Source organism: Octodon degus, unplaced genomic scaffold, assembly GCF_000260255.1.
Source record: "Octodon degus isolate 3935 unplaced genomic scaffold, OctDeg1.0 scaffold00099, whole genome shotgun sequence".
Lineage (NCBI taxonomy): Eukaryota > Metazoa > Chordata > Mammalia > Rodentia > Octodontidae > Octodon > Octodon degus.
The window spans coordinates 8,748,924-8,764,801 of NW_004524675.1; the positions used below are offsets into that span (position 1 = coordinate 8,748,924).

At 41.2% G+C, this 15,878-nt stretch overlaps 1 pseudogene; it reads right to left on the reverse strand.

Moving 5' to 3' along the window:
* Positions 1 to 2,714: 2,714 nt before the first annotated feature.
* LOC101575608 overlaps positions 2,715 to 15,878 on the reverse strand; it is a 14,633-nt pseudogene continuing 1,469 nt past the window's right edge.

Sequence of the window (15,878 nt, forward strand, 5' to 3'; positions counted from 1 at the left end):
TGAAGGAATGCCACTTCTGTTCCAAGCATATCCTTCAGACAGTCAGGTCTAAACTGACTAAGCATATATGGAAAGAAGCGCACAGCATCACATATGGGACAGTCATCCCATTCGGACATGGTGTTATGAAAATTGTCCAAGCATTCACCCATTCGCAGGCCTGTGTACACACACAGATACACGGTGTGTCTCCTTCAACAATGCATGGTTGGGGCTTGCTTTGCTGAGCTCTGCTTTGGAGAGGAAAAAATCAAGCAAGTAGCCCAGCTTTTACTTGCAAATGAGACCTCTGTTCTCTGGGCTTCAATTTCCTGAAGAGCCACAAAGAATGGAAAGAGGTAACAGCGTGGTGTGGAAAACAAAACTAAAACACACATCTGTTGTAGCCAGACTCCTTCCTAGGTTTGGTGACCTGAAGACAACTATTCAAAGAGTTTTTCTGCTCTATTGAGTCTCTTTTCTTCACAGGTGTACATCCTGTGTTCATACTGTGTGGGCTGTATGTGTCAATTAGGAAGCAGGCTATGGTTTTGGAGCGAGTAGCTCAGAGAAGACCAGGCAGGGCGAGTCCATGACACCTAAATAGCTGTGCATAGTTGGCCAAGTCACTGGAGTTTTGTGTCTCAGCATCTTCAGTATAAAATGGAGTTTTTGGTGTGGACTCTAGGTTGTCCTCAATGAGACATCAGAGAATGTCTGTGAGCTACAAGGGAACATGCAAACACGTTCATACAAGATTTTGCAAATAACCAGATTTCAGCAACCTGAGGTTACTTAAACAAGGTCAAAACAAGCCCATGGTCTCTGTGATAGCTGAAGAGCCAAAGCTCTCAATCTCTGTCTCGTTTCCTCCCTGAATTTCCCAGTGGTGTCCCAGAAATTACATACTGAAAAGATGTCTTCCTTTGCTGCTTTCTGCCTCTTCCCAGGACAATTGAAATTCCAATGCAGCCTCCCCCAAGTTGCCTACAATCCATATGGACATCTGATCAAAATCATAACTTCTGATCATATTTGTGCAGAAACTCAGAAGGCCCACACATATCAAGATTGGGCAAAACTCATGCTCTGGCATTTCTAGGCCTTGCTCAATGCCTTTAAGACCTCAGAGTAACCCTTTGCTACTCCTAGAAGTTTCAGCAGCAGTCAGAGCTCACTGCAAAGCAACCAGTGCGAGTCTGTGTTGGAAAGCCACATAATTTCCCTTGCAAGGCTGAGAGTCTGCACTGGATGGATGAAGGAACTGAAGAACTGTGTCCCAAGGTGATGGGGGGGGGACTGGAGCCCCTCCAAAGAAAAGGGCATACGTCTTCCTTCTTTCCCTTTTATCTGTCCCAGTTGCACATTATTGGTTGCGTTCGCCCACATCCCAGGTGGTCCTTCCCTTCTCAGTCTTTGGCCTCCGTGTCAGTCATCCGCAGACCCACCTGGCATTTCACACTGATGTCCTAGGCAGGTCTTATTCAAGTCACATGGACAGCACAATTAGCAGTCACAGCTGGCATCATATCGAAGCTGCCCAAGTTTCACTTCCAAGTTTCTACTGAAAAGAGAAACCTGCTCAGAGAAGCCTTTGGCTAATACTCCATATAAAATACTGAGATTTTTTTCATATTTAGCTTTATTTTTCTTTATAGCACACTTGGCATTGTTATGTTTTCTTACTGATGATCTTTGCGCACAAGAATGTAAGTTCCAGGCGGGGACTTTATTTCTCTATTCTTTGTATCTAGAATGATGCCTGGTCCAGGTGCTTAATGAGGACAAATGAATGAATACAAGAACAAAAAGTAGCAAATACACATTGCTCCAAGAAGCACTGCTGTCCAAAGATTTAAGTATTTGGTTTTATTTATTTTATTTTTTTCTTTTAGGGAAGGGTCTACAGGGTGGATGTTCAGGGTCTCACTACTAGATATACCTCAACAGTACTTTTTAAACTCATTCATGTCAGGGAGAAAGGTAAGATCTCTTATGTTTTAGTAGGGGGAGGCAGTTGGAAAAGTCTGCCCAGACCTTCGTTCCAGAAGGTGGTCATTGCTATGTAGACAACGAAGCAGGGCGGTGAGAAGGATGTAGCTGAGTGGAGATGATGGAACTTCTTTTAAATCTAGTAGTTAGAAAAGTTATTTTACTGTTTAAAGTAGTTAGAAAAGAGCTGTGCAAGTGAAGAATTAAGGAAATAGTGAGTGGAAAGCCCCTGAGGTTGGAGCCAGCTCATTGCATTTAATAGCTGTAGGAAAAAGCCAGTGTGGTTGGTGCTTAATGAGCAGAAAGGAGAATATGGGAGCTTGGGCTGAGGGGTGGAGGCCCAGGCATCTAGAATCCAGGTAACTGACCATAGTAAGGGGCCTAGATGCTATTTCAAGGATAATGAGATGTCATTCAAGTGCTAGCTCTGTAAGAGGAGGTTCGAATTTCAGTACACATCATGTCTGCATCCTTGCTATTGCGTCTGGGTCACACAATCCAGAGTTTTATCCTATGGAAGATTTCCTTGCTCAGGTTGTATGGGCCCCATTTCCTTGATGTGATTCTGATTACAGTGAGACAGTCTATCATACAGGTTTTTCATAAACTACTTTTAAATTCATCTGGGAAAAGTCAAGTTCCCGTTTCTGTAGAGGGCTTCCCTACTACTGAGAGAGTTTTCAGATTGTTAGCAGAGGATCTGCATTATTTTGCTCTTAATGCCAATAGGTGAGACTTTAGCGTCAAGGCTCTGGGCCATTGGTGGTAAACCTATAGCGCACACGCTGCAGTGGGTTGTCTGTTTTACTGAAAGTGCTAAAAGATTCACCATCACTGCTGCCTTGAATTATGAAAAATGTTGATGCATGTTTGTATGCACATGCATAGACATGTATACATGTATACACATGCTTTCACCTCTAAATGTCTATATTATTCTGCTCTTCTGGTAGAAGACGCTGCATTGAATTCCTTATATAGAGTTGGTTGTATTAGTTTATGAGTGCCACACAATTTCCATGACATTTAGTCACCTGCAAGAACTTTCTGGCATAAAACTTCTACAGATATAGAGTTTGAAAGAACCTCAGTGTTGCAAAAAACTCTACAGATTTCTAACTTTAAGTGTTGATTCCAGTAGGAAAAGATTCTTGGGTATCAACTATTACCACTTATTTACTATTTAATCATGATACTGAAGATGGAACCCAGGGTCTCATATGTATTAGGTAAATGCTTTATCACTAAGCTACACATCCTTTCTTTACCTTTAAAAAATTTGTTAGGTTCATAAATGAATCCTCTTTTATGTAATGTGAGTCCCTGGCATCATAACAAACTGACCAGTGGAGCCCTGAATTGAGGTGTCCCAGTGCTAGAGCAGAGCAGTGGCTAGTCTTTTCAGAATTTGCAGAGCGACGAATCTGTCATCTTTAAAGGGATAATGTTCTCCCAGGATTTGTTCCTTAACTTTAGTGCTTACTGTCCCTTTTCTGGTAGATGACTAAAGAAATGAAAAAGCAGCAAAAGAATATTAATGAAAAAATTCTGAAATAGTTAAACATGTATGATTTGACAGCTTTGTGGACCCATAGGGTCCCAAGTCAACACATAGAAAATTTCTCCCTGTGTAATTATGTTTCATACAATGGAGTTCACAATGATAACATATTAAGATGTTTTTCAGAACATAATAGTTTTTATGCTTTTATTTTTTTTATTAGTACATGTTTGTACTACACCATGCTTACATTTTTTGTGGGGAGTTAGTATATGTACATAGTACCTCTCGATTGTTATTTTATTTTTCCTTTCCCTGCTTCCACTTCCCTCCATCTCTTGATCTCTTTCCCCTTTTGTCAAAGGTCTCCCTGCTTCCTGTGATCTATCTTTTCTTGGATGCATCTTGAGAACATAAGGTTAAGTAAAATAAACCAAACACACAAGCTTAACCGAGTTTACCATATGAGAAACTCAAAATAGAGAACATGATACAGTAGTTTGCAAACAGCATTGCTTCTTTCAGGTTCCTCATCTCTTTCACAAGTATGAGAACCCTTTTTAGGGTCAGTTGAGGTACATCACTTAGAAATCCCACAAAGAAGATCTAGTCTTGTAGCATCCATATCTTAGAATATTTTTTGACATCTTAGTTATTTTTCTTGTTGCTGAGACAAAACACATGATGTCCAACATTAAGGGAGGAAAAGTTTATTTAGCTCACAGTTTGCATAGGTTTCAGTCCATAATCAGCTGGCTGCAAGACAAGGTGCCTTGGCAGAGGAGAACAGTTCCTAGCAACCAGAAGGCAGCAAAGCAAGCAGAGTGGAGAAAACCTCATTCTGTCCCTTATAATGTATGCAGGCTACTTGCCCCAGGGTGGGTGTAGCACTTACACTCTTAACCCTAGCCAGAACTGTGCCAAACCAATCAGTGGGTTGATTTACTAATCGTACATCCTTAATACCAGCATCTCCCACTCTACATTCAGACACTTCTGGAAAAGCCCTTGAACCACATTAGACTAGGGGGGTGACCTCTAGACATAAATGGTAACACCTGACTAGTTTTTAGAGTATCTGGATGAAGATGTATGTATCAACATATTCAGAGGTGAAGTTCATGTTCACTCATTCAGCATATGTGGCCTCCTCTCTCTGCTGTGCTTGGTTGTCTGTTGTCAGAAATACATGACAATTCGTAAATCACCTTCATCCATATCTAAGGTCTTGCCAAGGAAAACTGGGAATCAAATTTCACAGAATCCTTTTTGCCATGTGGTTCCAAACTGGAGTTTGTCAGTGCAAGCCACTCATGTGGGATTTAGAAGGTGAATAGAAAAGAGGCCTTTATATTCCAGAGGCAGTTTAGGCAGATGTGTGGGCAGATGGCAAATTTGAAGCTCGCTGAAGCTTAGGGCAAGTGCCTTCAAATGACCTGCTCTGTGCTGCAGGCAGTGGAGATGGTCAATGTGGCTTTGCTGAATCTTCCAGTGGGTGTTGCCAGCTGGGGTAAGTGGTGAGAGCTTCCTGCGGGTTCTCTGACTTTTGCAGCAGCTTCTTGGGAACTAACACTTCTACTGCTGCAGAGAAAGATCTTTAGCAAGGAGCGGGCAGGTCTTTGCTACCTCAACCCCTTCAATAACTGCTCAAGTCTCCAGTTCCCTATGTTCAAAACCCTTCCTCCATGGAATTCTTAGACTTTGGAGGTGTCATGAATTAGGGTGTGATATTGGTCCTATGAGCCACTTTTGACTGTCACCAACCTCCAAACCCCACAGTATAATCATGAGAGGGGTTAGATTGATACTTAAACCAGCCTAATAATCCCCTTGATGACACCATCCTTATGGGAAGATGATCTTTATCACAAAGCACTGAGAAGACCCCAGTCTGTTCAGATTTGATATCCTTGGACTTGTCTAACCCTCCTTGAATCTCTTTGAATTTTTAGCATTACAAGCACTTGGGAAAAAAAATTCCTCTTGCCTCTTTTATTCTCCCTATAACTGTCATATTTAATATAAAACCTGGCTGGTATTGCTGCAACAGTTCTTTCAAGACTATCCAAGTTAAATATTCTAGGCATGGTGAAATCAAACCTTTCCCTAGGAATACACTCTTGCCCAGTATCTGTGTTAATTATTGTACTTAAAGCTGATTAGAGAAGGGTGCTGAAAGCAGCAATGTAACAGACATCTACTACTTCCTCCAAGCTCGCTCAACAAGCACTTGATTGTATAAAAATATTTTCATCTTAGCTGTTTCACAGAGAAAAAGCAGCATAGAAGTTCAAACAACCTAAAATTTAAAATAGATATGGAAGTAGGGTGAAGGGATTAGTTATGCAGCTTGCATGCTAATGGACATAGGCTGAAGGATCCAGCTGGTCTGTGTGCACACTGTCTACACTGATGAATCTGCTGAGTGGCCGACGGTCTCTCTTGGATCGGCGACAGGATAGAGCTGCTGCTGGCACTTGCCTGCGGGTTTTATGCTCTGTGGCTCACCTCCCCATCTACATACTCTTCTTAATACGCTAAAATACAATCCTGCAATTTTCAAGACATATTATAGGAAGCATGTCCTGGGTTGATACTCTAGTTATGCCACCTCTAGGAATATCCCAGTTTTTAGAATAGTGGCTGCCAGTCACTAGTCACTATTGAGTCTCCTCATAGTCCCCCACTCTACCATTTTTCTAACATTTTAACCATTAAGCATTCATTACATATGACCCAGCAGAGGAGTTTCTGTATCCTGCTTGGTCTCATTGGCTGATACCTGGTTCATTCTAGTTATTACATATTGTTCATATCATGGGAGAACATATTTGTCAAACAGCTGGAAGCTCAGAAGGATTCTGTTTTCACTTCACTGTCTTTTCCTCCCAACATTGAGCAGCCTATCTACAATAGATATGACTTTAATCGTAGCTAACTGTGGTTTAAAGCAACCACAGACTGTACAAGTGAGAGGCCTGGCAGCTTAATTAGTTATACCTTGGGTGAGAAAAGAGTTGGGGTCACTGAAGAGGGCCTTGAATATGATCTATTGTAGGGAGCTAGTCTGTAGGGACGGACCCTCTTTGTTGATCCATTGACACACCCAGACATGTCATAAGAAAGTGTTGATCAGGAAGACAAAAGACCCAGTAATGCTCACTCCAAAGCAGGAGAAGGAAGGGGCTTAGGTGGCCCCTGCAAGTAGTCCAGATGCACATGTAATTCTTCCCAAGGTGTGTGTGCAGTGGTGATGAAAGAATCCTTTGTTTTCATCAACATGATCTGAACTCTGATTGGCCATGTCAGTACCTATCTTTTTATCTCACTGATCTTAGTATACTTATTTAAAAATGGGAATACTTTCAAATGAGGACATTCATATGTATGAACCAGAGAGTACTAAGTGATAATGGAAGCCTGAATCTCAAGTCAGGCAACCTGAGTTTCTATTTCTTATTTTTGGCAGCGTGAAGAAAAGGCTGAGAAGATACTTGTGGCCAGTGAAGCCCTGCGTTTCCCTGCTGGTCACTGGGATGGATTGTTGTTGTGGCTTAGCATGCTGCTGAGGAGACCTTGGTAGATATGATGATCACGTCCTCGAGAGGGAAATGCGATCCCATGCTTTAGCTCGTCACTTCTGGGGAGTGGTGGCACAGGAGAATGCACTTCATCTCCTGTGTCCCGTTGAAGCTCAGAAACCGTCTCCCTGGAAATCTTTCTCGGCCTCCTCAGTTTCCCCAGTGCAACTGAACACCTACTGTCTCCATGGAGACATACAGAAAGCAAATGCTTGTTTACCAAGGTGCCATCCTGTGTAAACTCTTCCTTCCTCCTATGTTGATCCCCATCCCCACCCTACAGCCTGTGTTCTAGGGCTTGTTGGGGAACCAGGAGCTGCTCCTGACAAGGTTAGATATGCCCTTTTGATAAGAAAGGTGCAGCATGGAGTCTTCTCAGTGCCTCTTAAACAATGAAGCTTATTTCCTGTGCTTTGATGTTTGGAATATACGATTATTGTCTTTAAAGCCAGAGGGCAAAGCCTAGTAACCTCACATAGCGCAGACTGACTACTAGAGGCTGCTTCTACACCATACTGCCCCAGGATTTGAAGGCTGCAATTAAAGCCTTAGTGGATAAATGATGTTTCAAATGGGGAGAAGGGATGGTGGCCATGTGCCTATAATGTGATTGCTGATCTTATCATTTATTTAATTTTTTTTTTTTCTTTTGGTACTGGGTCTCACTACACAGTTCAGACTTGCAGTGATTCTCCTGTCTCAGTCTCCCCAGCACTGGGATTCCAGGCACGCCACCATGCCTGGCTTGGGAGTCTGCATGGCACACCCGGGTTCCAGGCTGTCATGGCATGTAGGACTGAGGATTGAACTCAGGACCTTGCACTTTCCAGGCAGGTGCTTAGACTGCCGAGCTATCTCTCTGGTGACTAATCTTGCTTTAAAGTAGTTTCTTTCCCAAATTATAAAGTGCACAATAAAAGAGAGATAATAGGAAGTAGAGAGATGGATCTTTCCAAGATAGAGAGGAGATCAAGATATGGAGGGAAAGGGGCTCAGGGAAAGGCAAAGGGCAGGAAAAAGGAATTACGGTGCTCTATATGCACGCACTAGCTCCGTGCAAGGCATGTGCACCACTGTATACTGCTGCCAATGTGCACTAAGGAAACAGAATGGTATCTTAGATTCCTGTTTACATATTTAAAGATACAACCTAGCAGACTGGCTGGATTAGAGGGGCTCTTAGAAAAAAATAATCTCAGATGTACCAGGAGATAATAATGAATCTTGAACCAATAAATATGACTGCTATGATCTCTGCTTTCAAAGCTTCCACAATTTGGGGGACAAAGGTTGGAGAGAATGAAACCAAAATTCTAGTAATTGAACAGTGAACAATGAAACAGTCAAGCATTTACGGGCAGCGAATAGCCCATGAGATGAAAAGCTCAATGCCAGCCAGATAAGGGGATCCAATGATACTTCTCACTCTAAATTTGCCACCAACCCCAGCCTCCAGTTTCTCTGGGCTGATGTTGACTTCATCCTGCTGACTGAAGCGTCATTAGCAAGCTCTGGGCTGCCAGTACGATTTAAAAACTAAAACAAATTTAACAACATCCTGAGCTGGAGGAAATCTTAACTGAGAACTGAGAGGAATAGCTGTCTTGGCACAAGCTGCGTGGAATCTTAAAAGGGAGCAGGTTTTGAGGCCAGGATTTATATACAACAGCTAATGCTTTAGAGACGGTGTTATGTGTGGAAAAGTTGACTTTATTTGTCCCTTACTGATACAAATAAGAGTTGCACCTGTACTCCACGTCTTAGGCAATTTTTTAGACCTGAACACATTATGAAAGGCAAGTCTAGGTCTATCAAAGGCCCTGAAGGTCTCTGTCTGCTCACCCGTTGTGGGCCTGAACAGGTGGCACGAAGACTACAGAAGCCATTGACCATAGCATCCCTAACGGTAGCAGTTGGGGGCTGTACCTGTCAGTAGTCCTAATGAGGACCACGGAGTAATTTGTTAAATAACTGAGTGAGCGTGCCAGTCAGAAGCTGCTGGGTGAGAAAGCAACATCAACTGGAGACAAAGGCAATCGCTGGCTATTCTCTGCAGCGAGTGGGTCCTTGGAGGCTTCTTACTAGCTGGTCCAGAAAAAAGCACAGAAAACAGGGAAGAAGTGGGGGAAGGAGGAGGCTCAGTTTGAGGGGTGATAAAGAAATAAACCCCCTTGCTCATACTGCCAAACACACACGACCAGAGTGGAGAGTGGAAAGAAAGCCCCTTCGTCCTCAGGGACTTGACAGAGAGCGTCTGACAGCCAGACTGAGTGACCAGCCTGACCATCTGCTCCCACACGTCTCTCCCCAACAATGGGGACTTCTGCGGACCTTCTGCCCCCCTCCCCCACCCTTAGCATGAATTTAAATGAGACACATAACTGGGGGGGGGGGCAGCAGCTCCTGTTGTGCTCGCTCACAGCCCAAGAGCCAAGGCAGCACCGAGGGGAGGCCCGAGGGGAGAGGTTAAAATCTCAGCTGCCCAGAGAGATGATTATGGAGCCACTCCCAAATTAAGCTGCTTCGCTGCTGGTACTTGGGCATGTGTTGGGATAATTGTGCTTGAATACTTAATGCTTGATTGACTTGGCTGTTTTGTGTTTGACCATATTTTGAAATGCGATCTCACTGTTGGGGTAAGCAATTAGCATAGAGCCCACGGGGTTGGAAAGAGTGAAACCTAGTTGCTTCTATGGTGATTTCTGCTTCTTTCCTGGATTCAGCACAGAAAGCAGAGTGTTCTACTGGGGCTCATTTGCCTCTATTTGGATCATCTGGAATTTTGATCTTAAAGAGGAAGAATCTTAATCCTGATTTTCAGTGTAGCTGCCAACTTTGATCTTTACGCCTTTGGTCACAGCTGAGTTTTGTTTCCATTCCAGGTGACCTTTGTTCTGGTTCAGTAGTGGAAGAATAGAATAGGAGAGGAGGGGTCAGGGCGCAGAAGAGGGAAATTGATGCCTGCCATCAGAAAGGCTAGGACAGAATGAAGATGATACATTATGACACAGAATACGTAATTTCAGGACGACAGTCAGTTGGGTGACTCGGGTGCCCTGATGTGTTCAGCTCTATGTGGGTATGTCTTGATCATCTTGGCATGCCCAGCACTTAGTGCACTGCCTGGCCTTTTAAGCATCTAGTGTTTATATTTGTTGCATGAGCAAATTAGAGGTAGCACAATTTCTAGGAAAGAAGAGAAGGGCAGCAGCAAATTTTTTTAAAAATCTGTTTAATTTTATTTTTAAATACTAAGCTTGAGCACTGCTTTACTTTTGGAATTGAGACTTTTCAGTTACGAATTACAAAAGGTGTACAACAGATCTTACAGAGTTGAGATCACGTTTGAAACTACAGATTCTTTATAATAAAGGAAGGCCAGTTTTGCACTCATTTAATTGCATTAAAAGCAGCACCAGCTGGTACCAGCTTATTTAAAGAGAAGAGGAAGGTTGACTGTGGAATGAATAGTCAGATGGCTTAATATATATCACTAATTCCATAAGCAAATGGGCCCACTTTGTAAATGAAAGTGTCACAACCCATTTGTTGAGTTTTACAAGAAAAGTAATGGCCAACGAGTAATTAAATTTATTGTAAAATTTAAGTGCTGGGTCTCATGAAACAATTCCAGAAGGAGTACAGAAAGACCTGAGAGAGATCTAAGGCCAACTTGGTAATATATGTTCAGTAGCGCTGAGTGTTATTTTGATTTCTTAGGACTAAAATCCTATGAAAGTGAAATATTCTCTGATTTTCACATAGTCGTGTGAAATTTAGCGTATCTATGAAATATAAAACTGATTTATTTGTAAATTGATTATTAAACTACCTCAGACAAAGCCTGACTTGTATATTGTTGCTGTTCTTGTTTTAAACTATAAATGATTCTTAGATTTGCATTTGCTATTTGTTAAAGACTTTTTCCTGATAGTTCAATCAGCGCTTTCTGATTGTCTATATGTTTTGTGTCTGTTTCCTCATCTGTAAACAAAAGATTAAATAATTTATGTAAGTTGCTTATAATGATGCCTGGTATAGAGTATTTGTATAAAAGTTTGCAATTATTATTTACTATGAGCACCCTGGGCTTTTTTGTGTGACTATAGTCTCATTTCTATCTTTTTAAGTATGTGTGACTCTGCTTTAAAATACTATAGACCTCTCTAAAGATAGTGTAGATTTATTATAGTAAATACTTTTGTAGGATCACATATTGAAGTCACTGTCCTAAATTTGAAATCTTAATTATGCAATTTAGCTTGAATTCTCAGCAGCTGGTGAGCTTTGGTTACGTCTTAACAAGGCTAGGTATTGTAGTGTATCAAGGAAGGCAGAATAAAATAATGAATAAGCAAGTGCACGTGAATGTTGGCACTTTCAGTCATTAACCTCTCTGAGCCATGAAATTTTTGTATTTTAATGGAATAAGAACAGCACTCCACAAAGCTGATGAGATAATATAAGCAAAGTACTGAGTATCACAGGGTCTTATGTAGATAGGACCTTATAAATGATAGCCATTTTACTGTGATTATTATTATTACCATGACCCATTTTCTGGATCCTTTTCTTATTCATCATGTAGAAGTGGCATTCTCAGGAGATGCTCATGGGAGACCATTTGGCGTGTTAGAGGATATGCTGCGGTCTGTTGCAAAGAAGCCAGGGCTCATAGATTGATTCTTGAGGTGAATCACTGATTGCAGTCTTTCTTGGAAGGCTGGTGTTGCTGAGCTGAAAGCTCTTATCTGACCAAGGATGGCCTTGTTTTTAAAGAACGAGTCTGACTTTGCTGGAACAGAGTTGGTTTTCTTCTTTTACATTCTCTCACTATCCCCAGTAATCCCCCCGTCATCATTTTTTTTTAACATTTTTTTTTTTTTTTGGTGGAACGGGGGATTGAACTCAGATCCTTGTGCTTGCCAGGTAAGCACTTATTCTACTGAGCTATCCTCCCAGCCCCTCCTGTAGTCATTTAAAAAGCATCATTTGTTGGCTTCCTTATGTGTAAAAGGACTATTTTCATTATATTTAGTTTCCTTACATACGATTTGCATGCTAGATATTATCCTAGTTTACCAACTGTGTAAAATTCACATGACTCCCAAGGGCCACAACCAAGGATTTAAACCAAGTCTCTGCTAATCCTGCATTCTTACCCTGTTCTCTGGCACATTTCACCACCTCAGCTATGTCTTAAATTCTAACCTTTTGAAAGATCACTAAAAACAGTTATAAAACACATTTTTGAAGATTTTTTATTTTAATTTGCGTTGTATTTCTCTTCCTCCCCTAAGGAGTACAAAATTATCAGAATCCACACATATACACACTTGTGAAACTATAGTGCGAGTCACTACTCAGCGATGTTACATATAGTTTGGCTGCAAGAAAATTAAACTCTATTTCAGGAAATACGACCAGTAAAATGTTTCGTAGAAGAGCAGATGCCAACAAAAGAGTAAAGCAAATTAGAAAGATATCTACCAACCCCAGGTAGTAAGTACGTGTAATATTTAGATCAACATTTCAATGAAGTTGAGATGGGCTCAAGGACTGGCACAGAGTAAGAAAGTAATGAAATAAAATTAGGCTGCAACCTGCAGATGATCATTCCAGGACATTTTCCTCTGACCTCTGAAGTCTGCAGGTGTAGAGACAGCAGTTCAGACTTTTGAGACAATGTGATACATGAGGAGGAGAGCATTCATGGGAACAGTACTGACTGAGGAAGGTTTTGAATTTTAGTTACTTTTGCAGGTCTTCCACATCCTGGGATGCAGGGTCACACGTACAAACCATGAGTGAAGCTTTAGGCTTCTCTTTGGTGTTGAACACACACCCAGTGGACCTGCTGTGAGGAGCATGTATTCCAACTAACCCTTTCTAATGGAACAACAGGAGATGAGGGCAAAAGTCGTATATGGTAACATCTCTTTTCTAATAGTCTGTGTCACCTTTCACTAACTTCCTTTAAGCCCCTAAAATGCTATTTGCATGTTTTATTATTGAACCATTCTTTTCAATAAGAAAACTAATATGTACAAAATTCTACTAATTTCTATGAATGGTCATCTGCTACTAGGAAGTGCTTGTCTGCATAGAGCCCCTTATGTTGTATAAAGCATATACATACACACTATTTTGTTTGTTTGGTTTTTTCTCTTTATTCTACCAAGTGGACCAGATAGGTGGACCACTTTCCTAAGTTTGCCAATAATAGAACAGGGTTAGAGAGACTGAAAGACTTGGCCAAAGTTGTGCTGGACAGGGAATGAGCACTGAAGTCTGGTTCAGAGTTTCCTGAGTTGTAACAAGGCTCTCTCATTACTGAAATCTGCTTCTTCATGGAGTATTCTCAGTTCAGGAGAAAAATGCCTAAAAATTGAAAAGCACTTAGTGCACAAAGATGCTCTGTAATTTTAGTCTTTATGGCAGGGATTAGGCATAGGTACCCCTTGGGGCACCTCTTGGTTCTTACCTTTCAGACCCAAAATACAATGAAGAAGGATCACTGGGAACATTTTCTTTCTATAAGGTTTTATTCTTCAGCAAATATTTGACAATTTTTTTTCCACAGAGAAAAAGGAATTACATTTTTGTAGGTGTCAGGAGTAAGCAAAAGAGAGTTTCATGTTCAAAATATTTCTTCCAGTTAATATTATAGAGATTTCTATTAATAATTTTAAAATTTAGAGATAGATGTTCAGCAAAGGTATATATAGGATGAAGATTATAGGAAATGGATATGAAACTAAGAGGAAACGTCTTAACTTTTGGTAACATATTGAATATCAAGTTGGCTGTGAAGGGGCCAGGGATATAGCTCAGTGGTGTAAGCGCCTGCCTGGCAAGTGCAAGGTCCTGAGTTCGATCTCTGGTACTGCAAAAAAAAAAAAAAAAAAAAAAAGTTGGCCATGAGTTTCTTAGAAGTTCCAATCACTGAGCTGGTGAGATAGCTCAGCTGACTAAGTACCTGCTTAGGCAAGCAAACGGACTGGGGTTTGATCTCTAGCATCACATACCTCCTCAGGTGCACTGAGCTGGCCGGGAAGTCCAGGTGTGGTGGCACATGCCTGTAATCCCAGCGCTGGGAAAGCTGAGGACAGGAGGATCACTAGGAGTCTGAGCTGCTGCTTAGTGAGACCCTGTACCACATACATAAATGAAAAAATAAAGTTCCAATAAGAGCTAATACTTCAAATCTTTTTTTTTTTTTTTTTTGTGGATAAATTACTAGAACTATCAACTTCCATACCTTAAAGAAGAAAAAGAAAATACCATGGTCAGAATTGCCAGATACATAAATTTAGCAATATAAGTGATAATATTATTGATGATGTGCTTTACTTTTTGTTTTAAGAGAATTTGTAATTTCTCATGGAAGCATTTTTATGATGGTTGTTTTAAAATCCTTAGCTGATACTTCCAGTGTTTGGTCAGTCTATATATTGGTAGCCATGGGATTGTCTTTTGTCATGTAAGCTGTAATTTTCCTGTGTTTTGGTGTGCTGATTTTCTGTTTTATCCTGGATATTTGGATATTATATTGGGAAATCTTGAGTGCTATGTTCCTTTTGTGGTTAGTCCCTATTTTGGGGTTTAGCTCGAGAGGCAGATTGATGATTTGTTTTCTTTTCAGTGGGTTCCTCCAGGCTTGGTGTCTAGAAGACAAGTGCTGCCTCTGACTACCTCATTGTGAGAAATCCAGCCTGTGCTCCTCAGCCCTGCTGCTTCCTTGGTTGGGAGCAGGAGTGTCAGATCAGCTCAAAACGTCTTCAGGTGAGCTCTCTGCTGGACGCCATGACATTGAGTGGAGGGAGGGCCTAAGTTGCGTGGACTTAGCTTCATACCTCCTCTTGCCGGTGACTAGGTATGGAGCTGCAGCCCCTCACCTGGGCTCCACTGGCACAGGGTTGAGGGGAGTGAAGTGCTGACCAGATACAATGCATAGTATGTTTCACCTCACTGCTACCTAGTAGAGGTAAGAGGCTCTGAGGTTCTTGGGCCTTGTTAACACCTGGGTGGGGAATTTGAGCTTTACTGATTGCTTCTATGGGAAAAAGAAATAGGTGGGGTGCCTAGAGTGGAAGATCTGCTCCCTACTAAGCCCAACTAAAGCCACAGAGTAGGGGTGAGACATGTTTGCTTTGGAGTTTGGCTAGAGTAAAGTGGCATTGCTAGGGTTTCTGTTAACTTTTTTTTTTTGGTAACAATTCAAAATTCACCTTTATCTCCTACTGGACTCATCAGTTTAGAGTCACGATTTTTTTAGACTTTTAGAGATTTATACTTATACATATAGATACATAAACTCATATTAGATGAAAATTGATTTTTTTACAAGTCCAGGCAGAGAAAGAAGCAATTATTTTTACCTAAAATCTATGTGTTTTGATTACTGTTCAAATTGCTATGTCATTTTAACCAAAATCGAAGTTCCCACTGTCTCCATCTCAGATCTTATTGCTTCACACATGTGGTGCATCTTCCATTAAAAAGAAAAAAGATGGAGCAATCAGTCCAGTAATTAACCTGACATGGCTTTCATTGGGAAACAGGGATGGTGGCAAAGAGAAGGCTGACAGACACAAAGGTAACTTAAACACTTCCATATACAGTGATTTCTGGAGAAAGAGAGGAAGAGTGAACAAGAGGGAGGGGAAAAAGACAGAGAGAAAAATTATATTGAACAAATAGAAAAAAAGCACTGAAAGCCCATAAGTGAAGCCATAGCCAAACCATGTTCTATGTTAAGTAGGTTCTTTCTTTCTTTCTTTCTTTCTTTCTTTCTTTCTTTCTTTCTTTCTTTCTTTCTTTCT